This window comes from Drosophila melanogaster, chromosome X, assembly GCF_000001215.4.
Source record: "Drosophila melanogaster chromosome X".
NCBI classification, from domain to species: Eukaryota; Metazoa; Arthropoda; class Insecta; order Diptera; family Drosophilidae; genus Drosophila; species Drosophila melanogaster.
The window spans coordinates 1,561,232-1,584,516 of NC_004354.4; the positions used below are offsets into that span (position 1 = coordinate 1,561,232).

Consider the following 23,285-nt stretch of genomic DNA (forward strand, 5'->3'; position numbering starts at 1 on the left):
GGACTCGACTGATGGCCAGACGTCAATCTCGGAATGGTGGCGCAGTGGAGCCCGCTCTAATTACACCAACAGCTGTGGCGGCAGTGAACCACCTGTAGGCCTGTGTCCGTCCAGTGGAGGGTGGTGTCCCACATGGGCCGAGATTAGGCATGACGAGGGGTGGCGTGGGTGGTGGATGGAAGCACACACAAACAGCTATGTAGATATATATATATATATATATACATACATCCTCACAGACGCAGCCTCTCTCGGCTTTTATTCCACTGCTGTTGTGTCTCTAGCAAAAGGATTTTCTCGCGTTTAGCTTTCTCTTTTGCTTCTTGCGAAAAGCTGTTTTCAACAGGTTGCAACACTCTTCGTCTGTGTGTGTGGGTGTGCACGTGTGTGTGCAAGGGGAGTGAGATGTCCTTGTGCGAGCCGTGCTCAGAGGCTACTTCACGGGACTATGCCGTGTGACCTTCAGTGGCAGGCTGAGGCTAAGCGCTGCCATGGCAGCAGTCAAGCGCCAGACTCCGACTCCTCTCTTTTGTGGCTGTAATCCTGGCAACCAGACATTAGTTAGTGTGTGTGTGTGTGTGTCATGTGTCCAAGTCGGAGATGTGAATGTCCCCGTTGCTGTTACGTTAGACCACGCCACGCTACTCAGCTGTCCGCCTGTTGAGTGTGTGCCAGGCCCAAGGCGCTCCCAAAATCGAAATAGAACCGCTCAGATAGCGTCGCAACGATAGCGTGTCCTGATTTATGGGCTATGAGCCCCATCTGTCGGTGCGGCCAAAGCAGCGACGACCGTCAGTTGATGTGTTAATCGCCAAGCAGGGCGCAGTCCGAGTTGGTCCGGATCCTGCCGAGAGGGCCCACTGTAAACCTGTTAGCGACCTGGCCAGCGACTGCATTCCCCATACCGGCGAGAAGTGCATGGGCAGTCGGGCAGGATTTGAAAAAGCAACGCATTAGCAGAGACACTCCAAGCGAGCCAGAAACTGGGCCCAAAAGCGAAACCGAAGCCGCAGAAATCTGAAAACTGAAATCTGAAATCGGGGGCAGGGCGGGTGCGTAGGGCCAGTATTGAATTGCAGCGACCTACATAGAAATCAGCAGGCACTGAAGCCGCGGTCGGCTGGGGCTGCGTGCTCGAGATGGGCCATAAGTGCACTTTGGGATCGAGATTCGAGCCGTCTTCCCGCTGCCCCTCGACCGATGCACATGTGCCTGCAACGTGGACGGAGGAGCCTTGGGTCTGGACACAAATGTTACGCTCGACGCGGAACTAACAAAACTCGTTCCGCGGCCCATTCGCTCTCCTTGATTTGGCAAACCGGTTGCTTTTGAGATCAGAGGAGTGCGCGGCTAGCATTTGATTAAAGTCCCAGTCACCGAAATTAAGCGAGTAAGAGAGAGAGAGAGAGAGAGACGAAACAACCGAAGGGGAAAGCGCTGCAGGAAACCTCCCGGTGACCACCTTGGGGAATTTGGCAACAGGCAAAGTTTTCTACTCGAAAATCAAATTAAGTTCCCTGCCCAAGCGGCAAAATTGACTGAGAAATTGCTTTCAAAACAACCATGCACAGCAACCCACACACACGCACACGTCCAATAATACGGCCACTGAGACAAGGACCCAAGTCCTTGGTCTTTGGTCCTTGTGTGTGCTTTACTTTGCCAGCACCCTTGAGTGTTTATCATGTAAAACACCAAGAAAACATGTCAAACATGCCAAATATGCATGACCTACAAATTATGCGAATGCGACACCCCGCACAAGCACAAGCACACGCACACAGTCGCAGGTCAGGGGATAACCAGAAATCTGGGATTACTCGACGCAGAGACAACAGTGAGTCGTTGTGGTCCCCGACTCCTGCCCTGCCGCCGACACATCAGTGCCCGGCACAACCCTCACCAAATCACCAATTCACCAAATCAGGGTGAAGTCAAGATGCCCGGCAAGAAAGTGGGACGCATCCCCCTTGTCCACCACCACCACCACCTCCACATCCACTTCCGCATCCGCCAAGGATGAGCCAAGGACCCAAATACAGACCCAGGCACAGCACAGGCCAAGACATCTTGACCCGACCCGAAGCGTGTGAATCACTTTGCGGTCGGTCGAGTGTGCGTGTGTGCTGAGTGTGCTGAGTATCCTGGATATCCTAAATACCCTGAAAACACCGAATGTCCTGGGGCCATATGCGGGCATTTAAATTAAGCAATAACACCGCACGGGACGGCGAACAAGTTTATTAAATAAGTCTGAGCCATCTTGGCTGGCCGAATCAAGCCCACGAGCCCCAGACGAACGAAGCCACGTCAAAGGAAGTCATAATTGCAAATTACACACATAATCACGAGAAGTCTAGAAGTCGGAACGTGGAGTGAAATACAACCGCACACAATCGGCCCAAAAGGGTATACCGTGGGTGGGTGGCGCACTTAAGCCGCTTTCCCTTCCCCGTGTCCTTGCCCCATGAATTTATTAGAAATTCAAGAGTGAAACTCTCGGATTTCTACACACTCCACTCGACTCGACTCGCCTCCACTCGTCCAGGCGCAGCACGTCCTCTATTGACTGACCCACAAATGTGTTTAGCTTGTGGTGCCAGGGGATGTCTGCCCAAGAGATGAGGGGACGAGCTGGGATGGGATGGGATGGGGCCGCCTTAAGACACTCTGGCACAGGCGTGCTGCGTCAAACGATTTCACTCTCGAGCAACTTTGCCAGCTCGCTTTTGGGCCGCCAAGTGGCAAGTGGCAAGTGCCCCCTCACCCAAGGCACCGTGTGAATTAATTAGCAAGGACTCCTCCAGGTCTTCCGTCCTCCCACAGCACACCACTGTATCTGCTCCCATTCCAAGGAGGCGGAAATTAACCCTAAAATGATTTGAACACTTTTATGCCACTTTTGCGCCCCTGTCCCACTGCCACATGAGTGAGCATAAGGTCAGGCCCACACTGCTCACTGGCGGCTCATTCCTCCTCAGCCTCAAGCCCGCCCCGGGTCCAAGTTTTATGCGGTGTCCGGTTGCCGTTTACCGAACAAGAACCGGAAGCCAAGTCAAACGAAGGCGGCTGTCCGCAAATTAGCATGATATGCGTGCGTGCGTGCGTATGTGTGTGTGAGTGTATGTATGCCAGCTACCGGATGGGGATGGGGTTGGGAAGCGGCCGGGAAAGGAAGGGCTCTGGAGTGGGCAGCGATTAGGGCCATCAAAGGATTAGACGGGTAAGGGTCCCGTGACTGAGATACACACAAAGGAAGGAGGGGTGACTTTGCCGGGGTCAGAGGTTGAAAAGTTCTGACACGCAATTACCCGATCCGAGCCAAGCCGATCCGATCCAATCCAGCGCTCATGTGTGGGACAGGCGTAGCCCCATTCCACCCTATGCCATCCCATGCCGGGGGTTGTTAATGCCGTTTTAAGTGATTTTATGACGAATTTGTGCCCTAAAACTCTAAACGCTAGCTCATTTGCACACACGCACACTGAGCATATCAACAACTTCATCATCATTAGCATTAGCATTAGCACGCAGCAGTTATGCTCCTGTGTTAGCCCTAACTTTGGGCTATGGTTTTGGGTTTTTCCGCTTTTCCCCTGTAGTGTGCGTCCTTGCGGGTTCGAGGCGAAAGTTTTTAGTGTGAAAATTTCACAGCCATTTTATAGGCGTACTCAAGTGGTTTGCCTCTTGGCGGCACTTCTAAAACATGCCCGCCACTCCACTCCTTGCTGCTCTATTAGACACACACACACACACACACACTGGCACATGTGGAGAGTGTTGATTTTTGCGGCATTTAAGCCTTTTTGAACTTTGAACTTGTCGGCTGGCTGGCTGGCTGGCTGGTGGGATAATGGGTTGGTGGTTTGCCCGCTTACTGGGATTGGTGCGCTGGTTCGCTGGTAGTTTTGTGAATTGTTTTACCAGCTTGCTGCCAATTGTTGCTTGTGTATTTTACGGCCCTGGGGTTTAGATTTCGATTCTGCCTTTTGCCAGTCGTGTGGGAGTGTGACGAATCATTTAATGCCGTAATCCCTTGCTCCTAGTCTGCGTTTAGTCGTCGTGAGTGTCCCGCCCACTGCACATTCTAGATGGCCTGGAATGGGTCGGAAATGGGGTTTTGTGGCTGGTGGGTTCCTGAGTGCCAGAGTGCGTCTAAATTGGCGGTTAACCAGAAGCGTGATTGATAATAAACTGCGGATTAGTTTTAAGGCAGCTCTGTTAGTTTTATTTTACCATCAGGAGGGTGGGTTAGGGAGGGCGGGAGTTATAGGTTACCTTCAAAGAGATCTTATCACAGCGGCTTGTATCTTATGGATAAAAACCACAGTGACTGTATTTCTTCTTCAGTCAGCTAATAACAGAACCCCCGACGCTCATAGAAGATTGACGAGCTGAGCTGCGAAGCAAAGCGAGGATGAGCAATGAGTACATTGATCCCGGGTGTCTTTATTCTGGCGGAGATTGCTCCATACGAGTGTGTGCGAGTGAATGAGTGATCTTTCCCTCCAAGCAAGCACGTGTGTGTGTGTGCGTCATAAATAAGTTAAGCTAACAATCCCCATCCCCATCCCTTCCACGTTCGACTGCGAATCAGAGTCAGTTTCCGTGTCCCAGCTCCTTCACTTGTACAGTCTTTCAAAGCTGCCAAACTAGGGTCTTCTGCTCTTCCACTGAGCCACCATACCGAGTCGTGGGGAGAGCACCGAGGACAACGAGGGGAGCATTTTTGGCAATACATTTTTGGCAAAATTACCCAGCCGCAGCAGCGACCGACCAACGATCGTCGACCGTTTCGTCCCTCTCGCTCTCTCCTTCGGACACTGTAGTTTGAAATGTGCACGTACTCACACACAACACACACACACACAACGCAGCAGAAAAATAAATTGAAAAAAAAAAAAAACGAAAAAGCTGACAAGGCAGCGGCAGCGAAGCCTCTCCCTGCGAGCTACTTCCTAAATTTGTGTGCGCTGTGTTGCCCTCGCTAGGTCGCTGAGCTGCGATCGTTATATACATATATGCACTATATTGAGTTTAAGTTGCTGCCGCTGCTGTATATGTGTGTGTGTGCGTATGAGCGATCGCTCGGCATGCTGGTGTGCGTTGAGAAACCTCAAAAAAGTTGCATTGAAGCCGTTAACCTCGGCAGCGCGTTCGCCGCCCGAGTTTGTTTTTGGAAATTATAAAAGCCCTGCTGCGCTCTGTCCCCTGCCCCATACCCCCCCCCCCCTCCCACTCGACACACAACAAACCCCTCTGTCAAGGGGGAAGACAGATAGAGTCAAGTCATTTGCCACAAAAAAAAAAAAAATTTCCTTGGCGGCGCGGGGCTGCAAACTGCAAACACATGTGAGGAGAAGAGTTTGGTGGTGGTGGTGGTGGCGGTGGTAGTGGTTCTTCTGGTGCGATGTTTGTGCGATCGTGAGTGGCACTAAAAATTACACAAAAATTACGCAAAATGAAACGGCAGAGCTGCACTAAATCGAAAATAAAAAAAAAACAGAATGGGAAGGGGTGAAGAGGGGAGAGCGCGGTTCAGTTCAGCTCAGCACAGTACAGCACACAAACCCAAACTCGTTCGGGAAAGAAGATTTGTGAGTTTGCAATTTTTGGCACACACAAACGAGTTTCCATTCCATTCGATTCGATGCGATTCAATTCGTTTTGTTTCGTTTTGTTTCGTTTCGTTTCGCTCCGTTCCGTTCCGTTTCTCTTCTTGTGGCTTCGTTTTCGGGATTGCATGCATGCATGCATGCAACTCCTCATCCCTGCACCAGTGGCATTGTTGAGCAATTTGCGCACAGCTTTCTATGGCAATGGCATAATGGCAATGGCAGTGCAAGTAGCTCGGCATGGGGCAGTATCTACGGATGCGGGGCTAACGGGGGCGACCGGGTGGAGCCAGGCGATCCAAGATGCCTGCCCTTAAATCATGTAAGATCGATGGGGAGCGAGCGTGCATTCTTCTTCAGGTTTTGCACTTTGTGTCTCGCATTTCGGATTTCGCATTTCGCATTTTGTATTTTGTATTTTGTGGCTGCTGGGAGTCCGTAGAAAGTTTTTGTGCTTTGTGCGCCGATCAAAGAAGGGCAGGGGCATCGTGAGATTGGGATTTGCCGACGATTTCTCTTTTTGGGGATTCGACATCTTCTGCTCTTTCCTCGGGAAGACTGGCTGGCATGGAAGAGTGCAGGAGAAATGCCTGCGATCTGTCCACCTAGACGGACATGTACATATGTATCGTCATGCATCTAGGCACTTGCTGAACACTCAGCTTCAGTGGCAATTGCAGTGGCAGTTGCATTTCACCTGCCTAACGGAATCAATTAAAATCGTTTATGCTAATTTGTTGTGGCCCCAGCATTTTTCATTAAGAGCTGGGTAAACATGTTCAAAAAACACACAAAAAAAAAAAAGAAAAAAGAAATACATATTTATACGTACATATGTATGTATGAAAATACATATATTTAATATTATTATTATTATTATTATGATAGATAGAATAGTTTACAAAACTAGACTAACTTAGATAGTATAGCATTAGCTACGGGGCTTACAGCTATATTTATTTACAATGTTATTATATCTTAATTTAGTTAATATCTAATTTGGTAACTAATTGCTGGCTTGTTATGTACAAATGCCTGTTTTGTTTTTAGATTTTGTGGTATAATTTAGTTTTTTTGAGGAAAAGTATGAGTTTTTGTATGTTATCTGGATTGGGTTTGCTAAGAAGGTCTAGAGGGTTGGTGTTGTTAAATATATCTTGCTTGGTTTGTAGGAGGGATGGGCATGAGTTAAATATGTGGTTTAAAGAAATATCACCTTGGCAAAACGGGCAAGTTGGTATTGAATTGGGATTTAGGTAGTGTTGGTGGGTTATGTTTGTGTGTCCTAGTCGAAGTCGTATTATTTTTATTTGGTCGAGTCTGGTCCAATTTGGGTGGGATTGTTTAAGGTAATCGCATGGGTGTGAGGTGTTCGTGTTAATAGATTGGTACCATGGACTGCAGTTTATTATGTGTTCTTTCTGTTTTGTCGCAAGGTCGGCTTTAAGGTGTTTTTTTATATCTGTGGTATTTATGTTTGGGGTGAGGATAAGTGGCATACTGCTTGCTGATTTTGCAGCTTGATCGGCTAATTCATTTCCTTTTATTCCTGAATGGCCAGGAATCCACATTATTTTAATTTTAGGTGCGTGTTGCGTTATTAGCGATCGTATTCTGCTTGGGTAAAAGCTGTTATTATTTGTGTTTTGAATTGAATCTACTGCTGATAGGGAGTCGGAGCAGATAATAAATTTGCCTCTTCGGTTTTTAGTAAGTTCTATTGCTTCTAGGATGGCGATTGTTTCGGAGGTGAGGACGGATGAATATGGGGGCAGTATGCCGTATTTCAAGACGTCTGTCTCCGTTGTAATGGCGAATGATATTGTGTAATTAATTTTTGAACCGTCAGTGAATATGAAATTGTGTGTTTTGAGGTTATTCTTTGTGTGTTCGTATAATTTTCTGTATTGGTCTGGAGATGTTTGTTCTTTCTTATGGATTCTAAGTGACGTGTCTATTAGATTGGGGAGGGTCCATGGTGGTTTGTTTTTATGGAGTTTTATTGGTTTGTAGGGTAGATTAAGTTCTAGGCTAAGTTTGATTGTTCGGTCTATTGTTGATGTTTTTTTCTTATTAGCTTTTTTAGGCTTTAAGAACTTATGTATTGGTGTGTTTTTGGAGAGGATTAGGTTTTGGGATAGTTTGGCTATTTGAAGGTCTCGTTTCATTTCTAAGGGGGGAGTATTCGATTCGTAAAGTAAGTTATTTATTGGGGTAGAGCGATATGCGCCGAGAGCTAGACGGATAGCGGAGTTAAACGGTGTTTTTATTTTGTTTAAAATGCTTTTGGGAGCATGGCCGTACAGAAACAAACCATACTCTAGTTTGGCTATAATTGTTGCTTTTGCGACATTAAGTAGTGTATGCGTGTTGCAGTTAAATTTAAGACTAGATAGGCATTTTATTATATTTAGCTTGTTGTGTAGTTTGGGTAGAAGTAGGTTTATGTGTGTGTTCCATTTGTATTTGTTGTTTAAGGTTATTCCTAGAATTTTTAAGGACGTAACGCTAGGAATTTGGAAGTTGTTGCAGCTTATCTTGCATGTGCAGTGACGTTTTCTGCATATGTGGAGGTGTTGACATTTGGATAGGGATAGGATATTTAATATAAATTGACGCAACCACGTAAAAGAGAGCATGGGCGTGGGTGTGGGCGTGGCTGACATGGCATGTGAGGAGCTTTGTCCATCGCCCTCCCGAGCTACCGACCACTTGCCCCAACTCCAAAATCTCACCTCCCACAGCCACATCTACTTCCACTAACGCACGGGTCTAGCGTTACATTATATTTTTAACATTTTAAAAATGGCTGCCTTTTTGCACCACACGCACACACACATACATATATATGTACTGCCAGTTTTCCGAGAGTGTGTGTGTGTGTGTGTGCGCAATCAGACAATTTAAGCACATAAATATATATTGGATTGGAAAATGCACAAAAAGTTGCACAAAAATCAAAATAAATAACTGCGCGTAGGCATAACAATTTATTGTTTATAAAAAAATCCACGAAAAAGGGGCGAGCCAAATAAGGCAAATAGACAGCAGCAGCAGAGCGCCGGCCAAATTGCTGCACTTGTGCTGTGCTGTCGGCCAGTCGCGTTTACGTTAATATAATCCAAAAGTATAGATAAACACCCCACACACACACACACACACACGGCCAGTTGAGAGTTTTTCGATGTCGGCTCATTGGAATCCTTTGTGCGGCTCCAATCCAGAGTGCCCTTTCCGCTAATGCCCAAAATCAAATGCGCACACACGTAGGCAACGGCCGCTGTGGGCGACCAGTGGGCGTGCCACTCTCCCCTCCGGCGGGGGGCGGGCGATGGTGTGGGTGGGCTGGGCTTGCCTTGGCTGGTCTGGTCTGGGTATATATATGCGAGTGGGAGTGGCACTTAGCCGAAATACGCACTTGGCACCCACACTTTTTCCAGTTCTTTTCCGCCTGCATGTCATTTTCATAATATGCGCGAATGTATTGATGCATGTACCAAGCGGCGTATGTGTAATTTGTCCAGCAACCGCCCATCCGCCAACAGCCACCCACTCACCGTGCTGAGCGCAGAAAACAAGCAAAACAAAAAGTGAAAACAACGCAAAACAAGGCGAAAAAAAAATGATGTCAGTGGAGAAAACGAGCAAAACAAACGAAATAAAACGAAACGAAACGAAAGGCAAAAAGAGGAAAAATGAACCAAATAAATTGCACGTGCGTGTGTGCGTGCGATTAACAAAAATGCATTGGCCTTATGGCGGACGGTATATCCGCTGGATGCACCCACTTCCACTCCCATTTCCGCTACCGCCCCCTCTGACCCTACTTGTCAGCTGCATTTGCATTTTATTTTCGTGCGTGCAGCGCTGTCCGTGTGTATGTGTGTGTATAGGGCCATGTACGGAGTTTTGGTAATTTTTTTATTATTAAGCCTTTTTTTTAAATTTTTTTTGTGATGTGTATTTATTTTTCGACTTTTTTCGTTTTGTTTCTTGCGAGTCCTTTTTATGCGTACATTATGTATTACCACACACTCACACACATGAGTGGGGAGAGTGAAACATGTCGTTGATGTTAATGTGATATTTGGGCGCTGTTGCATTACCGTTATTTCGGTACATAGACAACCGCCCATCCCATCCCCATACCCATCGACCGAAATTTCCCTCCCAATTCCAGAGACCAAAGCCTATGTGTTTTTTTCGCGGCTGCCCCTCTTATTTTCATCATTTTTTCGATGGTTCGGGGGTAAAAAAAATGTTTTTCACGCAATTTTCCAGTCGCTAACGGCAATTTGGACATCACCACGAAAATATTGGATAGCGTGGGAGTGGATGGGTGCATAAATGCCTGATCTGCAATTTATTTCCGAGTACGTGCGAAACTCGTCTCTTTCCATCAGAGTAGCTTTACCAAAGATCCAGGACATAATGGACGATATGCAAGGAGCCAGCAAATTCCTAGCTCGCGATCGCATAGGGATCTGATTTACTGCTAATTGCAATCCATACATATTATATTTATGCCAATCATCTCGCTTGGAAAATATCCCATTCACATCCATGTTTCGCATGCCGTGGCTCAACAGGTGGCTAGCTAAGTGGCTCGATGCCCCCCACCCCCCTGACTTTTAGCCGCACTAGCTAAACTAACATAGATGCCTAACTACGGCCACCTACAGTGCCTACAAATGTGTGTGCAGTTGCATTGCCGTGGCTGAGGACACACACATATACGAGCTCGCTAGGCCTATTAAGTAAACATATTACGTGGCCCACTCCACGCACACTCACACCCACGCTCCCACCCACACACTCACTCACACGGCAGCCCAGCACCCCAGTTATCCTGCTCACACTCACGCGCCAAAAGCGGCGCCCGAAAGCAGGCAGCAAAAAATGCACAAACTGCAGAGCGCGTGCATGTGTTAGTGGCCGCGTTTGCATATGCATGTGCATGTGCATGTGCATCTGTGCTGTGTACATGTGTATGTATATGTGTAGTAGCAAACGCCTAACTGTGCGGCTGTGAGAGTGCGCGCGTGTGTCGGCGGATTTTAGCGCATTTTTATATAATTTCCACTTTGTTGCCTCGTGTGCACACTCATTTAATTTGGTTGTTTTGTCCTCTTTTTTTTTCTCCTTTTTTTCTCTTTTTTCCTTTTTTTTATTTTATTTCGCGCTGCCACACGCCACGACCTTGCCGCACCTCACCCGCCTACTGCCAGCATTAACTGCGCTGCACTTTTCCGCTGCAGCAGCAGCAGTTGCAGCGGCAGCGCTGCACTTGCAGTGGCATTTTTATAATATTTGGCCTTTTATTTTTTAGTGTTTTTTTTTAGCATTTTTTGTACGTTGTTTTTTTGCCATCCCAGCGCCGCACAAAAAACGCCCATAACTGGAATCGGCTCGCCGGACTGGCCGGACTGCATGCTGCATGTGCTGCATGTGTTGCATGCGTTGCATGCGTGTGCGTGCATCCTTTTTTCGGTTTTCGGGGGTTGTTTTGTTCACGAGGACACGCACACACGCACACAAACACAACGCACTGGCAATTTAAAAAATAGGGGAATGCAACGCTCTGCGCTGCGCTCGTGTCCTCGTCGTTCGGTTCGATTTGCGTTGACTTATTTTTTAATTTTATTGGCGCCACGGCCGCCGTCGACGTCGCTGCCGGCGCCTCTGCCAGTGCCCAGTGTCCAGTGGGTGGGGCGGCGGGTGGTGCAAGTGCATCGCACTGCAGCTGCGGCGGCAGTTGCATTCAATGTCAGTGCATCGGGCATCCGCCGGCCGGCGATGCGAACAGGCCTACAAGCTGCAAAATGGGAGTTGCGAAATGGAAAATGGAAAATGGGAAACGGGAGTTGGGAGCTCGGGTTTTGGCTTTGGTTTTGTTTTGTGTTGCCTACTTTTTGTGCGCGTGCATTTATTTTCGACGCTCTAGTCTTTTTTTGCTCTGCTCTGCATTGGTTTCTTTTTTTCTGGTTACACTTTCTCGCGCTTTTCCTTTTTTTTGTTTTTTTTTTTTTTTTTTTTTTTTTGTTATGTTTTACTGCTTTTTTGGCCAGTGTCCGGCATGCGTGCGGCCGAAAGTGCGTGTGCCAGAGCGAGTTGGCTGCAGTGCTGCGCTGGTGCTTTGGATTCTGCTGCATTTGCATCCTGCCATTCGTGTCCTTTACCAGCCTCAAGCACCGCCCCCCCCCCCCTCCTTTCGACCACCACCCCATCGGCCACCGATCGGTGATTTCTTGTTTTTTTTGCACTTTTTGGCACTTTTCCATTATGTGCTTCGTTTTGCGTGACTGCGACTTTTTGATAGGCCTACACATGCGTCGCTTATTTTGGGGGGATTTGAAAGGTTTGCCTATGTACGTGCAACGTTGCAGCTGGAAGTGTCAGGCAGAAGGGTGATACATGGAGTGGCGTGCCGACTGTCCAACGGGGCTGGCTGGGCCACCAGTGCGTATACGTAATGCGATGTACATTTTTATTTGGATTTGTTCTCTTTTTTGGAGTCTAGGCATAGCTGCCTCAGTGTGTGTGATTGCTTTGCGGGCGTGTGTATGTGGTCCTTAACTAAATAAATATAATGAGTTGGACAGTGGGACGAAAGCAATTGGCGAAGTGTATCCCAGCAGTGGTAGATAGGATAGTATGTTAAGTGCTTTGAATTAGAGCCAGCTGATTAAGAGTTATTGAAGGGAGCAAAAATATGCGATCAATATAAGATAAATATGCACGAACCCACTCCTTACAAATATAACACTCTGCCACAATAGACAATTCACTAATCGACGGATAGTTGGGAAATCCTAAGCACATTCATACGAAAGCGAAATCCTTATTAATTGCCGCCTTTGTTCCACTGCACAATTGCATCCCGCTGGGGTAAAAAAGGATTGGGGTTGGCTGGATGTTAGCCAAAAAAAAATAAAAACGAAAATCATCGAACTTTTTTCCATTTGAAATTGCATTTTTGTTAGTTTTTCCTTTTTTGCCTATATATTTTATATAAATATCTATGTGGAGTCGCTGCTGCATTCCCTGCACGCATATTTGGCATGTCTGTGTGTGTATCTGTGTTGGTGGCACTGCAACTGCAATTGCAACTGCAACTGGTGTTTGTGCATTATTTCTATATAAGCGAATATAATATAAAAAGACTGTGCATTCGCGGATTTCTTTTATTTTTTTTTTCGCTTTTTTCCACTTTTTTTTGCCGAGTTACGCAGCAGCGACGCCGGCGTCAGCGGCGACAGAGCCTCATAGGCCGAAAAAGGACGAAAGCGTCGCTCATTTGCCACGCATCTGTGTCCGTGTGTCCGTGTGTCCGTTTGCCTGTGTGTCCGTATGCCTGTGTGTGCGTGGGGCGCAGGGGAGAAGGGCTGGGACGGGCAGGGCGCACACATATTTTTGTAGGGTTTCGATTGCATTTTTTCATTTTTTAGCTCCTTTTTTCCGATTGCATGTGTATGTGCCTGCGTCTGTGCCTGTGTGTGTGGCCGTGTATTTGGATTACGCTTTGTAGCTCGTCCCGCGCCCTTTCCCTTCGACTCCACGACCCTCCTCACCCCACCTCCTTTCACCCTTAGCCCCTTCAATCGTATCATCGCACATGCAGTGCCCAGTTTTTGGTTTTATTTTTTCAGTTTTTTATGTCCGTGTGTGTGTGTTTTTTTGTGAGCGATTTTTGCATTTTTGCACTTTGTTTTGGGCAGATTTTTATTTTTCGGCGACCAGTCCCGGCCTGTCCGACAGAGACGGCACTAGCGGGCGAGAGTGAGACGGGGAGATGGAGCAGGAGCAGCAGCAGGAGCTTGACCAGGTCCGGCTGAGCCTGAAGTAGGGGTAGTCAGAAGTCGGCTCCGCTCAGGTCGCCGTATGTGCGTGTGTGTGTGTGTGGCCTGGAGAAATGGTGGCCACCGCTGCTTCTGCTGCTGATGATGACGATGATGATGATGTCGATGGCGATGATGATGATGATGTTGGCTCATTACGAGCTGCCTGCATATTATGTGCAGCCAGCAATGCAGCGGCTCAGAAGCGACTTTGCCGTTGCCGTTGGAGCATTGACAACTGCAGGCCGCCACACATACACACTCGCACACGCATACACTATATGTGTATAATATATATGTAATGCAGCAACATTGAGGACATCAGCGCCAAATTCTGAAGCCTCAGCCTCAGTCTCAGCCTCAGCCTGCGACGACTGCGACAGCGACGCTGATCTCAAAAACACATTTTCTGGGCAACATTATTTTTCGTATAGTTCGGAACCATTTAGATGAACATCAGTTAGCTATCGGATTGGACGTGCGACGTTCCAAAGAGCCAACCAGAACCATAACCAGAATCACAACCAGAGCCAGCCCAAGCAAATCAAATCAAAACCAAGTCAGCCAAGCCAAGCTGACTGAACAGCCAGCCCCAGTTCGCCTTAGTTTCGCCCTGTTCATTGACAATACAGCCAAAGTTTAAAAGTTCAGTGCAAGTGAGGCCTAGCAGCCAAGACGTCAGGACATAGGCATCAACAGGACATCTTCAACAGTGCCAGTGCAATGCCAGAAACAGTCCGTCGCAGCCTGAAAAGGAGCGAGCAACGTGGATCCATCATCATGTCTTCCACCAAACCGCCTTTTTTGTTCGAGTGCTGAGAAACTGTTTTTTTCAAGTGAATAACAAAGAAAAGCCGCTGCCAAGTGACAACTAATCAGCAATTAAACTGAACTAAGATCGCAACCATACCAAGCCATACCATACCAATCCGAATAATCCGACCCAATACAGAACCAAACTGAGAAAACCAAGTGCGTGAGTGCCAGTTGAATCCATCGCATTTGCATGCCACGCTTGCAGCCACAGGACACGCAAGGTAAGTAGGCTCCCAGCTTGCGCTTTCCTCATCTACCCACCACCAACTTGCTTCTGTCAGGCGTCAGAAATTACAAAGTTATAACAACAATAAGCAGGGAAAGCAAAACATTCACTTTATCATTTTTAACACTCGGCCACGTCGGGCAATGCGAAAAAAAGGAGCCTGCTTCCGTTTTTTTCTCCTGCCCTTATACCGGCACGGATGCAAAGGATGTTGCCATAAAAAAAAGCATGCAGCCACTAAAACGGCGCTTAGCACACACTGCCACCTTCCTTTCCGCCCGTGCTCAATGCAATCCTTATGCACCCACGCCCACTGCCATAGTCACACTCATGCTCACACCCAATTCCACATCCTAGTGTACTCCATCCTGTGCCACGAGGCACAGACACAGCCCCACGGACCCCACGCACACATGAAGCCAGCGAGGGGTGCCACAAAAAAGTGCAAACAAGGACAGAGTCAACAAAGTTTGCCTGTCGGGCTGTGCGGAGAGGGTCCTGAAAAGAGCGGCAGTGTCCAGAAGTCAATTGCACAACAATCGCTTGAGTCCTCATCCCTGCTCCCTACTTCCTACTCCCCACTTCTAATTGCACATCCCATGTGTGGTTGGACGGGACAGTTTGCCGGCTGAAGCAGGGCAACCACTAATGTCAGCTATTTAATTTCAATTTGCGCGATGCGCTCTAAATCGCTCCTTATTAATTAGCTGCGAATGTAATGAAATTCAAGCGAGAAACAACGGAGCAAGGCCACATCCCCTACCAAGTACACACTTTGCCCAACTTTGAATTAAAGATCACGGTTAGCAATCATTGTAGACCCCGGAATTTGATCTCAGCTAACCTCGCTATGAATCACTTCTATGCCTGAGTTATTGCATTAAATAGTGTGATTAATAGTGACTTTACATATATCTGTTTCACACTAATTTAATTTGCCGTTGAAAAAAAAGAGTTGACCGACAAAGAAATAATATAAGAAATATTAATATTTTGCTTTGCTTGCGTGTATTTGCTTAAGGTTCATATATACATATTTGTGTAACTATTTGGGTGTTTGCTTCTCTTTTACTTCTTATTCATCACGATTTACCATTTTCCTCGTACATTGAAATAAGTTAAGCAATTACCAATACATTATACATATGAACATATACGATCGTCGGTGACTATACTAAGGATATGTAATTAACTCTATGGATGTCGAGTGCAACAATTGGTGGACTTTCATGGGCCCTCATCCATGAACAATATATATACAGAGTTCAAAGTCGGGCACTATATGTTGTGTGAAATTTCACTTCCTACTTCTACTGTTTGCCACCAATCCCCTTCCGCAACGCCCGATTTCAACAAAGATTCCAACCGATCTCCATCTCCACTGCGATCGGGCGAATTCCAGTGAAAAATTCACGCAGTCTCTCGAATGGGGACTGCAATTTTTTGTTTTTAGGCAAAGAGCAACCAGTTCAATGACCCAACCAAAGCCAAAACCAAAACCAAACAACAAAACACATCTCGGTCTCTGACACACACACACATGGGCACAAAAGGCTGAATCCAAACAAAAGCCCAAAAAACAGAAAGCAAAACCAAAACCAAAACAAACAACAACAAAAGCTGCACTAAAAGCCTCCAGATTCTTAATGTGTATGTGGCAGTGTTTGTGTGTGTGTGTGTGTGTGTGCGATCGGGTGTAGAAATGCGTTGCAGTTGCCAAAAAATGAGCAAACGACCAAAGGAGAACAAGCTCACATGCAACGATGACGACGTTTGAGTAAGAAATCCAAAAACCTGAAACGAATTCACACACACGGGCAGTTGCGAAAAATATCAAATAGCAAATTACACATGAGAGCGTAGAAAGCAACTTGAAAAATGCCAGCAGCCCGGAAAAGGGCACAAGATCGGGACGCAATGGACGAGTGCAGCCCCCAGGATCGGCTAATCGGTAGTCCTCCTTGGTTCAACCAGTTCCAATTTGGTACGACCACAGCAGTTCAGCTGCCGCCCATGGAACAGATGGCGCCGAGATTGGAGGACTGTCATTAAAGCAATTATCAAGTATACGCCACATGGGGCAGTTCTTCTTGGCCGACACGTTTATCGCCATTAGAAGTCAGCCACCGAAGAAGGGTTGCCGTCAATCAGTCCCTATTCCCGATCCCCAATCTGTTCTGTCATAACTGCTCAAACGGACAAGTATTCTTCGATGCAAATGCAAAATAATGCAACGAACCTTGTATCCGGTTAGACTAGAATTTCGGGTATTAAATGACACAGCATACGGGCAGGGGAAGGCCAAACTAAACTGGCGAAACTCTTTCCATACGGCGAATGAAACGCAGTATAAAACATATAGTATGTGGCTCGATATGGTAATGTATATAACTATATGCCTATATGGTGTGTACACATGTTCGTATATAGCAAACGCCTACGAAAAAATGCGCAACTGCATAGGCCAGGGAGCGGAGACCGTGCGGGCGGGGGCAGGCGAGGGGAAGACTCGGGAAGAGCGGCACTTGTACGCCTTCATACCCACACCCTTGCAATGGCCATCGCGTGAGTATGTGTGTGAGTGCATAGGTGTGTGTGTGCGGCTGACTATTCAGTTTGTGCGCTACAAAAGTCAAAAACAACAACGGCGAATTCTGTGTGTTTTTTTGGCAGTCATTGACCCCCGACCAACGACTCGAGCGAACGATCATGGCCAAGGCAGAGCGGCAGAGGATCAGCAGAGGGCCGGCAGAGGAGCGGCAGGGGCGATGTAGAAAGATAGCAAACAAGTTAAACAGAGAGTATAAGTATGAGTGTGTGTATGTGTGTGGACGTGGGTATGCACATGCACATATAAATTCGCATGCCGTGCTGGTGATCTCACTAAGCAGCGACGACGGCAGCGACGGTCGCTGTTCTGCGCTCTCCGTTCTGCACAGTCCCCATTCTACATTCTGCACTCTGCACTCTCATTTCTCAATTCTCAATTCTCCATTTTCCATTCTCCACTCCACGCTCTCCGATCCACACTTTCTTCGTGCGAAGCTTTCCGGCGGTACAGGGCGCTTAGATGCGTCGGAGCATTGACTTGGCCAAAAGCAATGATTCACGACCCCCAAATCGAATTGGTGATCATTATCGTGATCATCACACGATCATGATGATTTCGAGGCGGCGGCCGTTGACTCCGGCGCTTGCCAATGACTCTCCGCCTATGACTTGCCGGCAATATTAGAAGTTCGCAACGCGCCGATCCGCTCTCCTTCTCCTCCCCTCTCGCACCGAGCTGCACCATCCAATCCAATCCAATCCGGGCTGATAAGCACAGTTCAGTGATCGCTGAGCGCTAAATTTAGTATCTCGTGCACACGAGCAATGCGCTCCCTTTATCACACTGTCTCCAACGAGGGAGAGAGAGATAGATAGGTAAAGAGAGATAGAGAGAGTGAAAGTGAGTGAGAGAGAGAGATGGAGCCTGGCCAAATCATCGGCTATGGAAGCGCCTCTACTTTCTTCATCTTCCCGTCCTGTCACCGGGAATGACAATCGGGAGGAGTACTCCTCCGCAACGAAGCTATCAATCATTTGGCCCGACTCCCGCCGCTGCCAAGTGACTGGGGAAAATTTTAATGAAAAGCATGCCCTGCCCCGTCAACGGCAAGGAACAACGTCAAATCCAAATAATATTAAAAAAAGGAACTAGAAGATATTGCCGAACAGCCCCCATCCTTCCAATCACCCCCCGTCCACTTCCTGTTTATTCCATTCCACCACTTATCAAAGCCAGCGTCGTTATAGAAATTTTTAAACATGTTTGAACTACACACACGCACAGTACAGCACAGCACAGCACGGCAGACATCCTTCTTGCTTTCTTATTTGTGTAACTCTATTCATCATTTCGTCCTTTGGAGGATGTTGGCGAAGGGAAGGGGTGGGGTGGAGCTAACCAGAAGCGGCAAAAAAGAAATTTCCAGAAGTGAAAAGTGCTTACAAAGATTTCTGCTACATCTGCACTGTCTCCTGCCCGCCATCCTTTTGATACTAACACACACACACCTAAGATACTCACCCACAGAGACAGGCGGGAGGGAAAGGAAAGGAAAGGAGCGACGAGGAAAAGTGGGAAAACTGCCTCGTATGTAAGTACGAAATTCTAAAAAAGGCGAACAAAAAATAAAAATATTAATCCTTAGCTTAAACATTTGCCAACGTCGACTCCGCCATCTTCTTGTCGCTTGTCGCTGTCTTCGTATCGCCTTCCCCTTCTCCAACGCCTTCGACTGCGTCCTCGTCTTCGTCCTTGTTCACCGACCACCCACCGCCTTTCTTCGTGCGGCGCACACATCGCGGCACCAGCCTCTAATACAGCAATCCTCTATTTACTACTATTTCACATTTTCCCGCCACTCCCCCTTATTATTGATTGTGTTATTATTATGCCAAGGCAGCAAAGTCGACTGCGATCGACGATGCCTTTGTGATTTAAGCTCGGGGAGCGGGACAAATGGGGTCCAAGGGGTAGGGGTGGGGGCAGGAGCTGGGGCGGGGGCCCGAATGAAAAATGTAATGTACCAAAAAAAAAAAAAAAAAAAAAAAAAATCGAAATCGGAAAAGTAGGGCCAACAACTACAGCGCAGACTATTTACCCGCAGCATCTGCAATGGGCGTAGAATCTTTGGATTAGAGGGATTGCCGTTAATACTACATATGTAGAATTGCCGAAATCAGTTGCATAAATAGTTTAACCGGGTCAGAGCATTGAAGAATATTCCAGCTACTTTACCCAAGTACAAAACACAGTTCTAAATCGAAACAGAAAAAAATGATTGAGAATATTATTTTGCGGGCGATTTGTGCGTTTCGTGGGAAACTGGGCTAAACCCCCTGCCACGCCTCTGTCCATGGTTGCTTCTAATCCACCCAAGGAGCGTCCCAGCAGATGAGGGGCAGAGGCGTCGGCAGCGACTGAGGCAGAATCTCGACTGCGTACTTGCCGCCGCTGCCTTCGTATCGTTTTTATTCAAATTCATAATCGCAAAATTTTTATATTCTACTTATGCTCAAAAGACGCGCATGTATTGCTCCTTGCTTCTCTCTCTCTCTCTGTCTGTGTGTGTGTGTGTGGGTGTGTGTGTGTGTGTGTGTGTGGGTGTGTGTGTGTCGCGGAGTGGGCGGAAAATGGGCGGGGGACTAGTGCTTGGCTTTGTGCTGGGCCTACAATACAGTGACTGCCACCCACCTTCCCCCGCCCACAGCCCCTTGTCTCGAACCTCCCCCACTGTAATCGGAAACTTTCCTCTTTCTTTACATTTTTCATCTTTTTACTTTTCCCATTTTTTCCTCGTGCTTTCATTTTGGTTGTGCCAAAAATACAACAACAAAGGCGGGTAGTGTGACGATGGGAGGGGGGGGGGAGGGGCTACGAGGTTGAGAACGGAATGAATGAATAATAAAAACGAAGCACTCGATGGCGTAGAATTTGAATAGAAGCTTAGTTTTTCGCTTATACAACAAAAACTTTCTTTTTTCGGGGTTGTTTCCAATTTTTTTCTACTTTGCGCGTACAGCGGCGGGAGCGCAACGGATGGCATGGGAAGGGGGGAGGGGTGAGGGCAGGCGGTTTGAGGAGTGAGCGGTTTCTGCTGGTGGTGGGCGGTTTGGGGTGGCGCGGCTTCAAGGGGAAGACATCGACATCGACATCGAAGCTGTGTGCACAGCCTTTCGAGAAGAGGGAAAGAAAAGCGTTTTGTAAAAGGGAAACGCTCACTCTCGCACACACACACACACACACACAGACACACACATAGAAAATGTAGACGCAAGGCGGCAGAAGAAAAACTGAAAAGTTTATAATTACTTATTTTTTGATGAATTGGGTAAATATTAAAAAGGGAGCGCACAAAAGAAAACCGAACCGAACCGAATTCCACTGAACTGAAACTTGGGGCGGCAGGCAGCAGCCAAAAAGGTAATAGAGAGTGCTTAAAAAGAAATACGACTACATTAAAAATTATCGATCGATTTGCCGCTTTTTTTTATCCCCACCCCCACCCCCTCCCACACCCTTCGCCATCCCATTCGAGAATCTAAATTCAGGACGAGGAAGCGGGCTTAGAACGCGTTCGCAACCCCATCAGCCACTAATTTGCAGTCTCTAGCCTCTAGCGGATGGCGGATGGCGGATTAGGGTCTGCAGTGCCCCCGGGAAATGCAGCCGGCTGCCGACTGAGCACTTTATTGCCTAATTGCTTTATCGGCTGGCCGCCAATCGGGATGTGGGCGTGGCCGGGGACGAGAGACGCGCCGCGCCTCCAACTTCATTTGCGCAATTAATTTATTATAAATAATTCAATCGGCTATGCGGAGTATCTTCCTCCTTGGGCCACCACACCACTCGAACTCGAACCCGGACCAGACATCCTTATTAACTTTTATTGAATTGAAATTTCTTGATTTGCCAAAGACACCAACAGCCGCCCCCGCCCCGCAATCACCCAACACTGCGTTTGCTTACTGCTACTCCCAACTAGGCTCCCAACTAGACGCCCAACTAGCCATGCCTGCATCGCAGCTAAAACGGTTTAGAAGCAGCCACTAGTGCCGTGGCCAGGCATTACGAGTTAATCCGCGCCTCGGCGGCAATCCCATCAAAGAAACGCCCCTCAAGTGGCCCATCTCAACTGCTCAACTGCAGAACTCTGAGCGCTGCAAAGTTTGCCAACTATGAGGCTGGTGGGCAAATGCCAGCGCTCATATTATCAAAGGCGGTCGGATCTGGTCTGGTATGGTCTTCAATCCAATCCTCACAAGCGTCGCCCCCAACGACCGGAGTAGGCAAGCCCCACTCACCCGCGCAACCCTAAACTCAAGTCTCGGCTTTCTTAGCGCCGAAAAATTTGTGGAATTTATAAAATTTTCATAGTTACAACTTTCTTTATGCAGAGTGCGCAGGGGGAAGGGGAAGCCGCGGGAGGAGCATCAAGTTAATGTGCAGTCAAGCCGAGCAGAGCTTCAGACCCCCCCCCCCCCACGCAACTCAAGCAACGGAGCTGCTTTTTCTATTTTGCAGTTTAGTTTCAAATACATGGCCCGCCATCCTCCTCCTTCCTCTATTTTTTTGCAATACTTTGTGCCTGCTCTTTTCTATGCAGTAAACTTTTCATTATTATTATTATTTTTGGTTGCCGTCGCTCTCTCCCTTTCTCGCTCTCTGTCTCTCTCCATCTTTCTCTATTTTTGCTTGTGTATTTTTCGGGACGCCCTACAGGGGGCGCCTCTCATTACGTTCTTGCCGAGTTGGCTAGAGAGGGAGAGGGGAAAGCAGCACAAGAAGCCCCCATCGACCCCCTTTCAGAACCCTAAGCGACCTTCCGACCAAAACCCCAATCTCCGCGTTCTGAAGACAAACAGACGCAAACTTTTCAAGCAGTGGGCGAACGTCGGTGGGTGGTGGCTGTTGGGGAAGGATAAGGGGGCGAATTGTGGAGGCGGTTGGGGAGGTGCTGTGCAAGAGCAAGGACAGACGAAGGAGCGCAAGAACGAAAAGGAAAACGCGAAAAAGAAAATGTTCGCGCGAGAAATGTTAAAAAATATTTTTATAGCTCCGCGAATGTTAGAATAGTGTTTGTGGGGGAACGGTGGGAGGGCAGGGGCGATTCGGGGTCTGTTGTGGGGAATAGGCCACCCAGCAAGCCAACCAACCAGGCAGAGCACTACCACCCCACACCCCCCCCCTCAGGCATCATCTGCCCTCGCAGTCGTTGTCGTCGTCGTTGTTGTTAGTCAAATGGGGTGTTGATTGAACGGTTGCGCTGCCGGGCTACCGGGCTGTACCACAGCCCGACAACAACATCCCACTACTGGGCCCCACTACAAACAGCCAGCAGCTCCCCTCAAGCCCCCACTGCTTCCACCGCCCTTGCATTTATTTTATTCCCTTCGCCTTGCTTTGCGTTTAGACACAAAATTTACAACACGCCCACACGGCGAGAGCAGCCAAGTTGCAAAGTATTACTTGAACATATATAAAAAGATTGGCAATTGCGGGGGCCAACCCAAGCCAGCCCCAACGCAGTCCCAACAAACCCCTTAGAGCAGAGCACATTGAGCTGAGATTTCCGCTAAATGGAAATGATGGAATGATGGAATGCCACGCCATAGACAGAAGATGCAAATTGCGATTTGGGTTCGTGAACAAAAAGGAGTCTGATTAGCCCCCGTCTAATACTAATATTTGTCACAGCCAGCCGATAAGACGGATAACGAACTCTTGGGGTCGAAATGGGGGATAAGCTCGTGGCCTTGGCTTCGGAATCAGCGCCTTACGCAGCCGGCCAGATAAACCGACATCAAGGTTGCCTTATCTTTCGCTCGACAATTCTGGGCGATCGTAATTAGAAGAATAAGCCTACCTGACCCGATTGAATTACCCGCACTGGGTCTCCTCCTCCAATCCTCCGAACTCTCCATATTTGCCAATCCGCCAGTGTGATCCTCTTTGGCTTGGGGGCGCTGCCTCCGGTTATCCTGCAAAGATAAATCGAACAAATTGCATTTGTAATAAATTCAGACATGCCATCCATATCCATAGCCATAGCCATATTGTCTATGCCAAAGCCAGTTAGGGCCGCAATTGGGTTTTTGTCTAAATACCAAACCGAAAATGGAGCGCAGGACGCGAGCGAAACCAAAAGCAAGCCGAGTGCAATGAATTGCACACATGCGAACGAGCGAGCGAGCTGCGCTCCTCCTGCAAACTAAATACGACTTATAAAAAATAATAAATAC

The 23,285-nt window shown here is 47.8% G+C and overlaps 2 protein-coding genes across 5 annotated transcripts in view, besides 1 other annotated feature; one reads left to right on the forward strand and one right to left on the reverse strand.

Moving 5' to 3' along the window:
- Window positions 1–23,285, reverse strand: part of Mur2B (Mucin related 2B) — a 145,235-nt gene that overhangs the window by 37,678 nt on the left and 84,272 nt on the right. For all 3 annotated transcript variants that reach the window (NM_001201595.2, NM_001297860.1, NM_130571.3), the window contains one exon: window positions 22,910–23,024. The gene's annotated coding sequence lies outside the window, so the exon portion shown is untranslated. The remainder of the gene's footprint in view (window positions 1–22,909; window positions 23,025–23,285) is intronic.
- Window positions 6,486–8,212: a mobile genetic element.
- Window positions 13,901–23,285, forward strand: part of br (broad) — an 89,738-nt gene continuing 80,353 nt past the window's right edge. Inside the window, exon 1 of one of the 2 annotated variants that reach the window (NM_001201598.1) lies at window positions 13,901–14,490. The gene's annotated coding sequence lies outside the window, so the exon portion shown is untranslated. The remainder of the gene's footprint in view (window positions 14,491–23,285) is intronic. The other variant, NM_001258533.1, reaches the window with a different exon arrangement.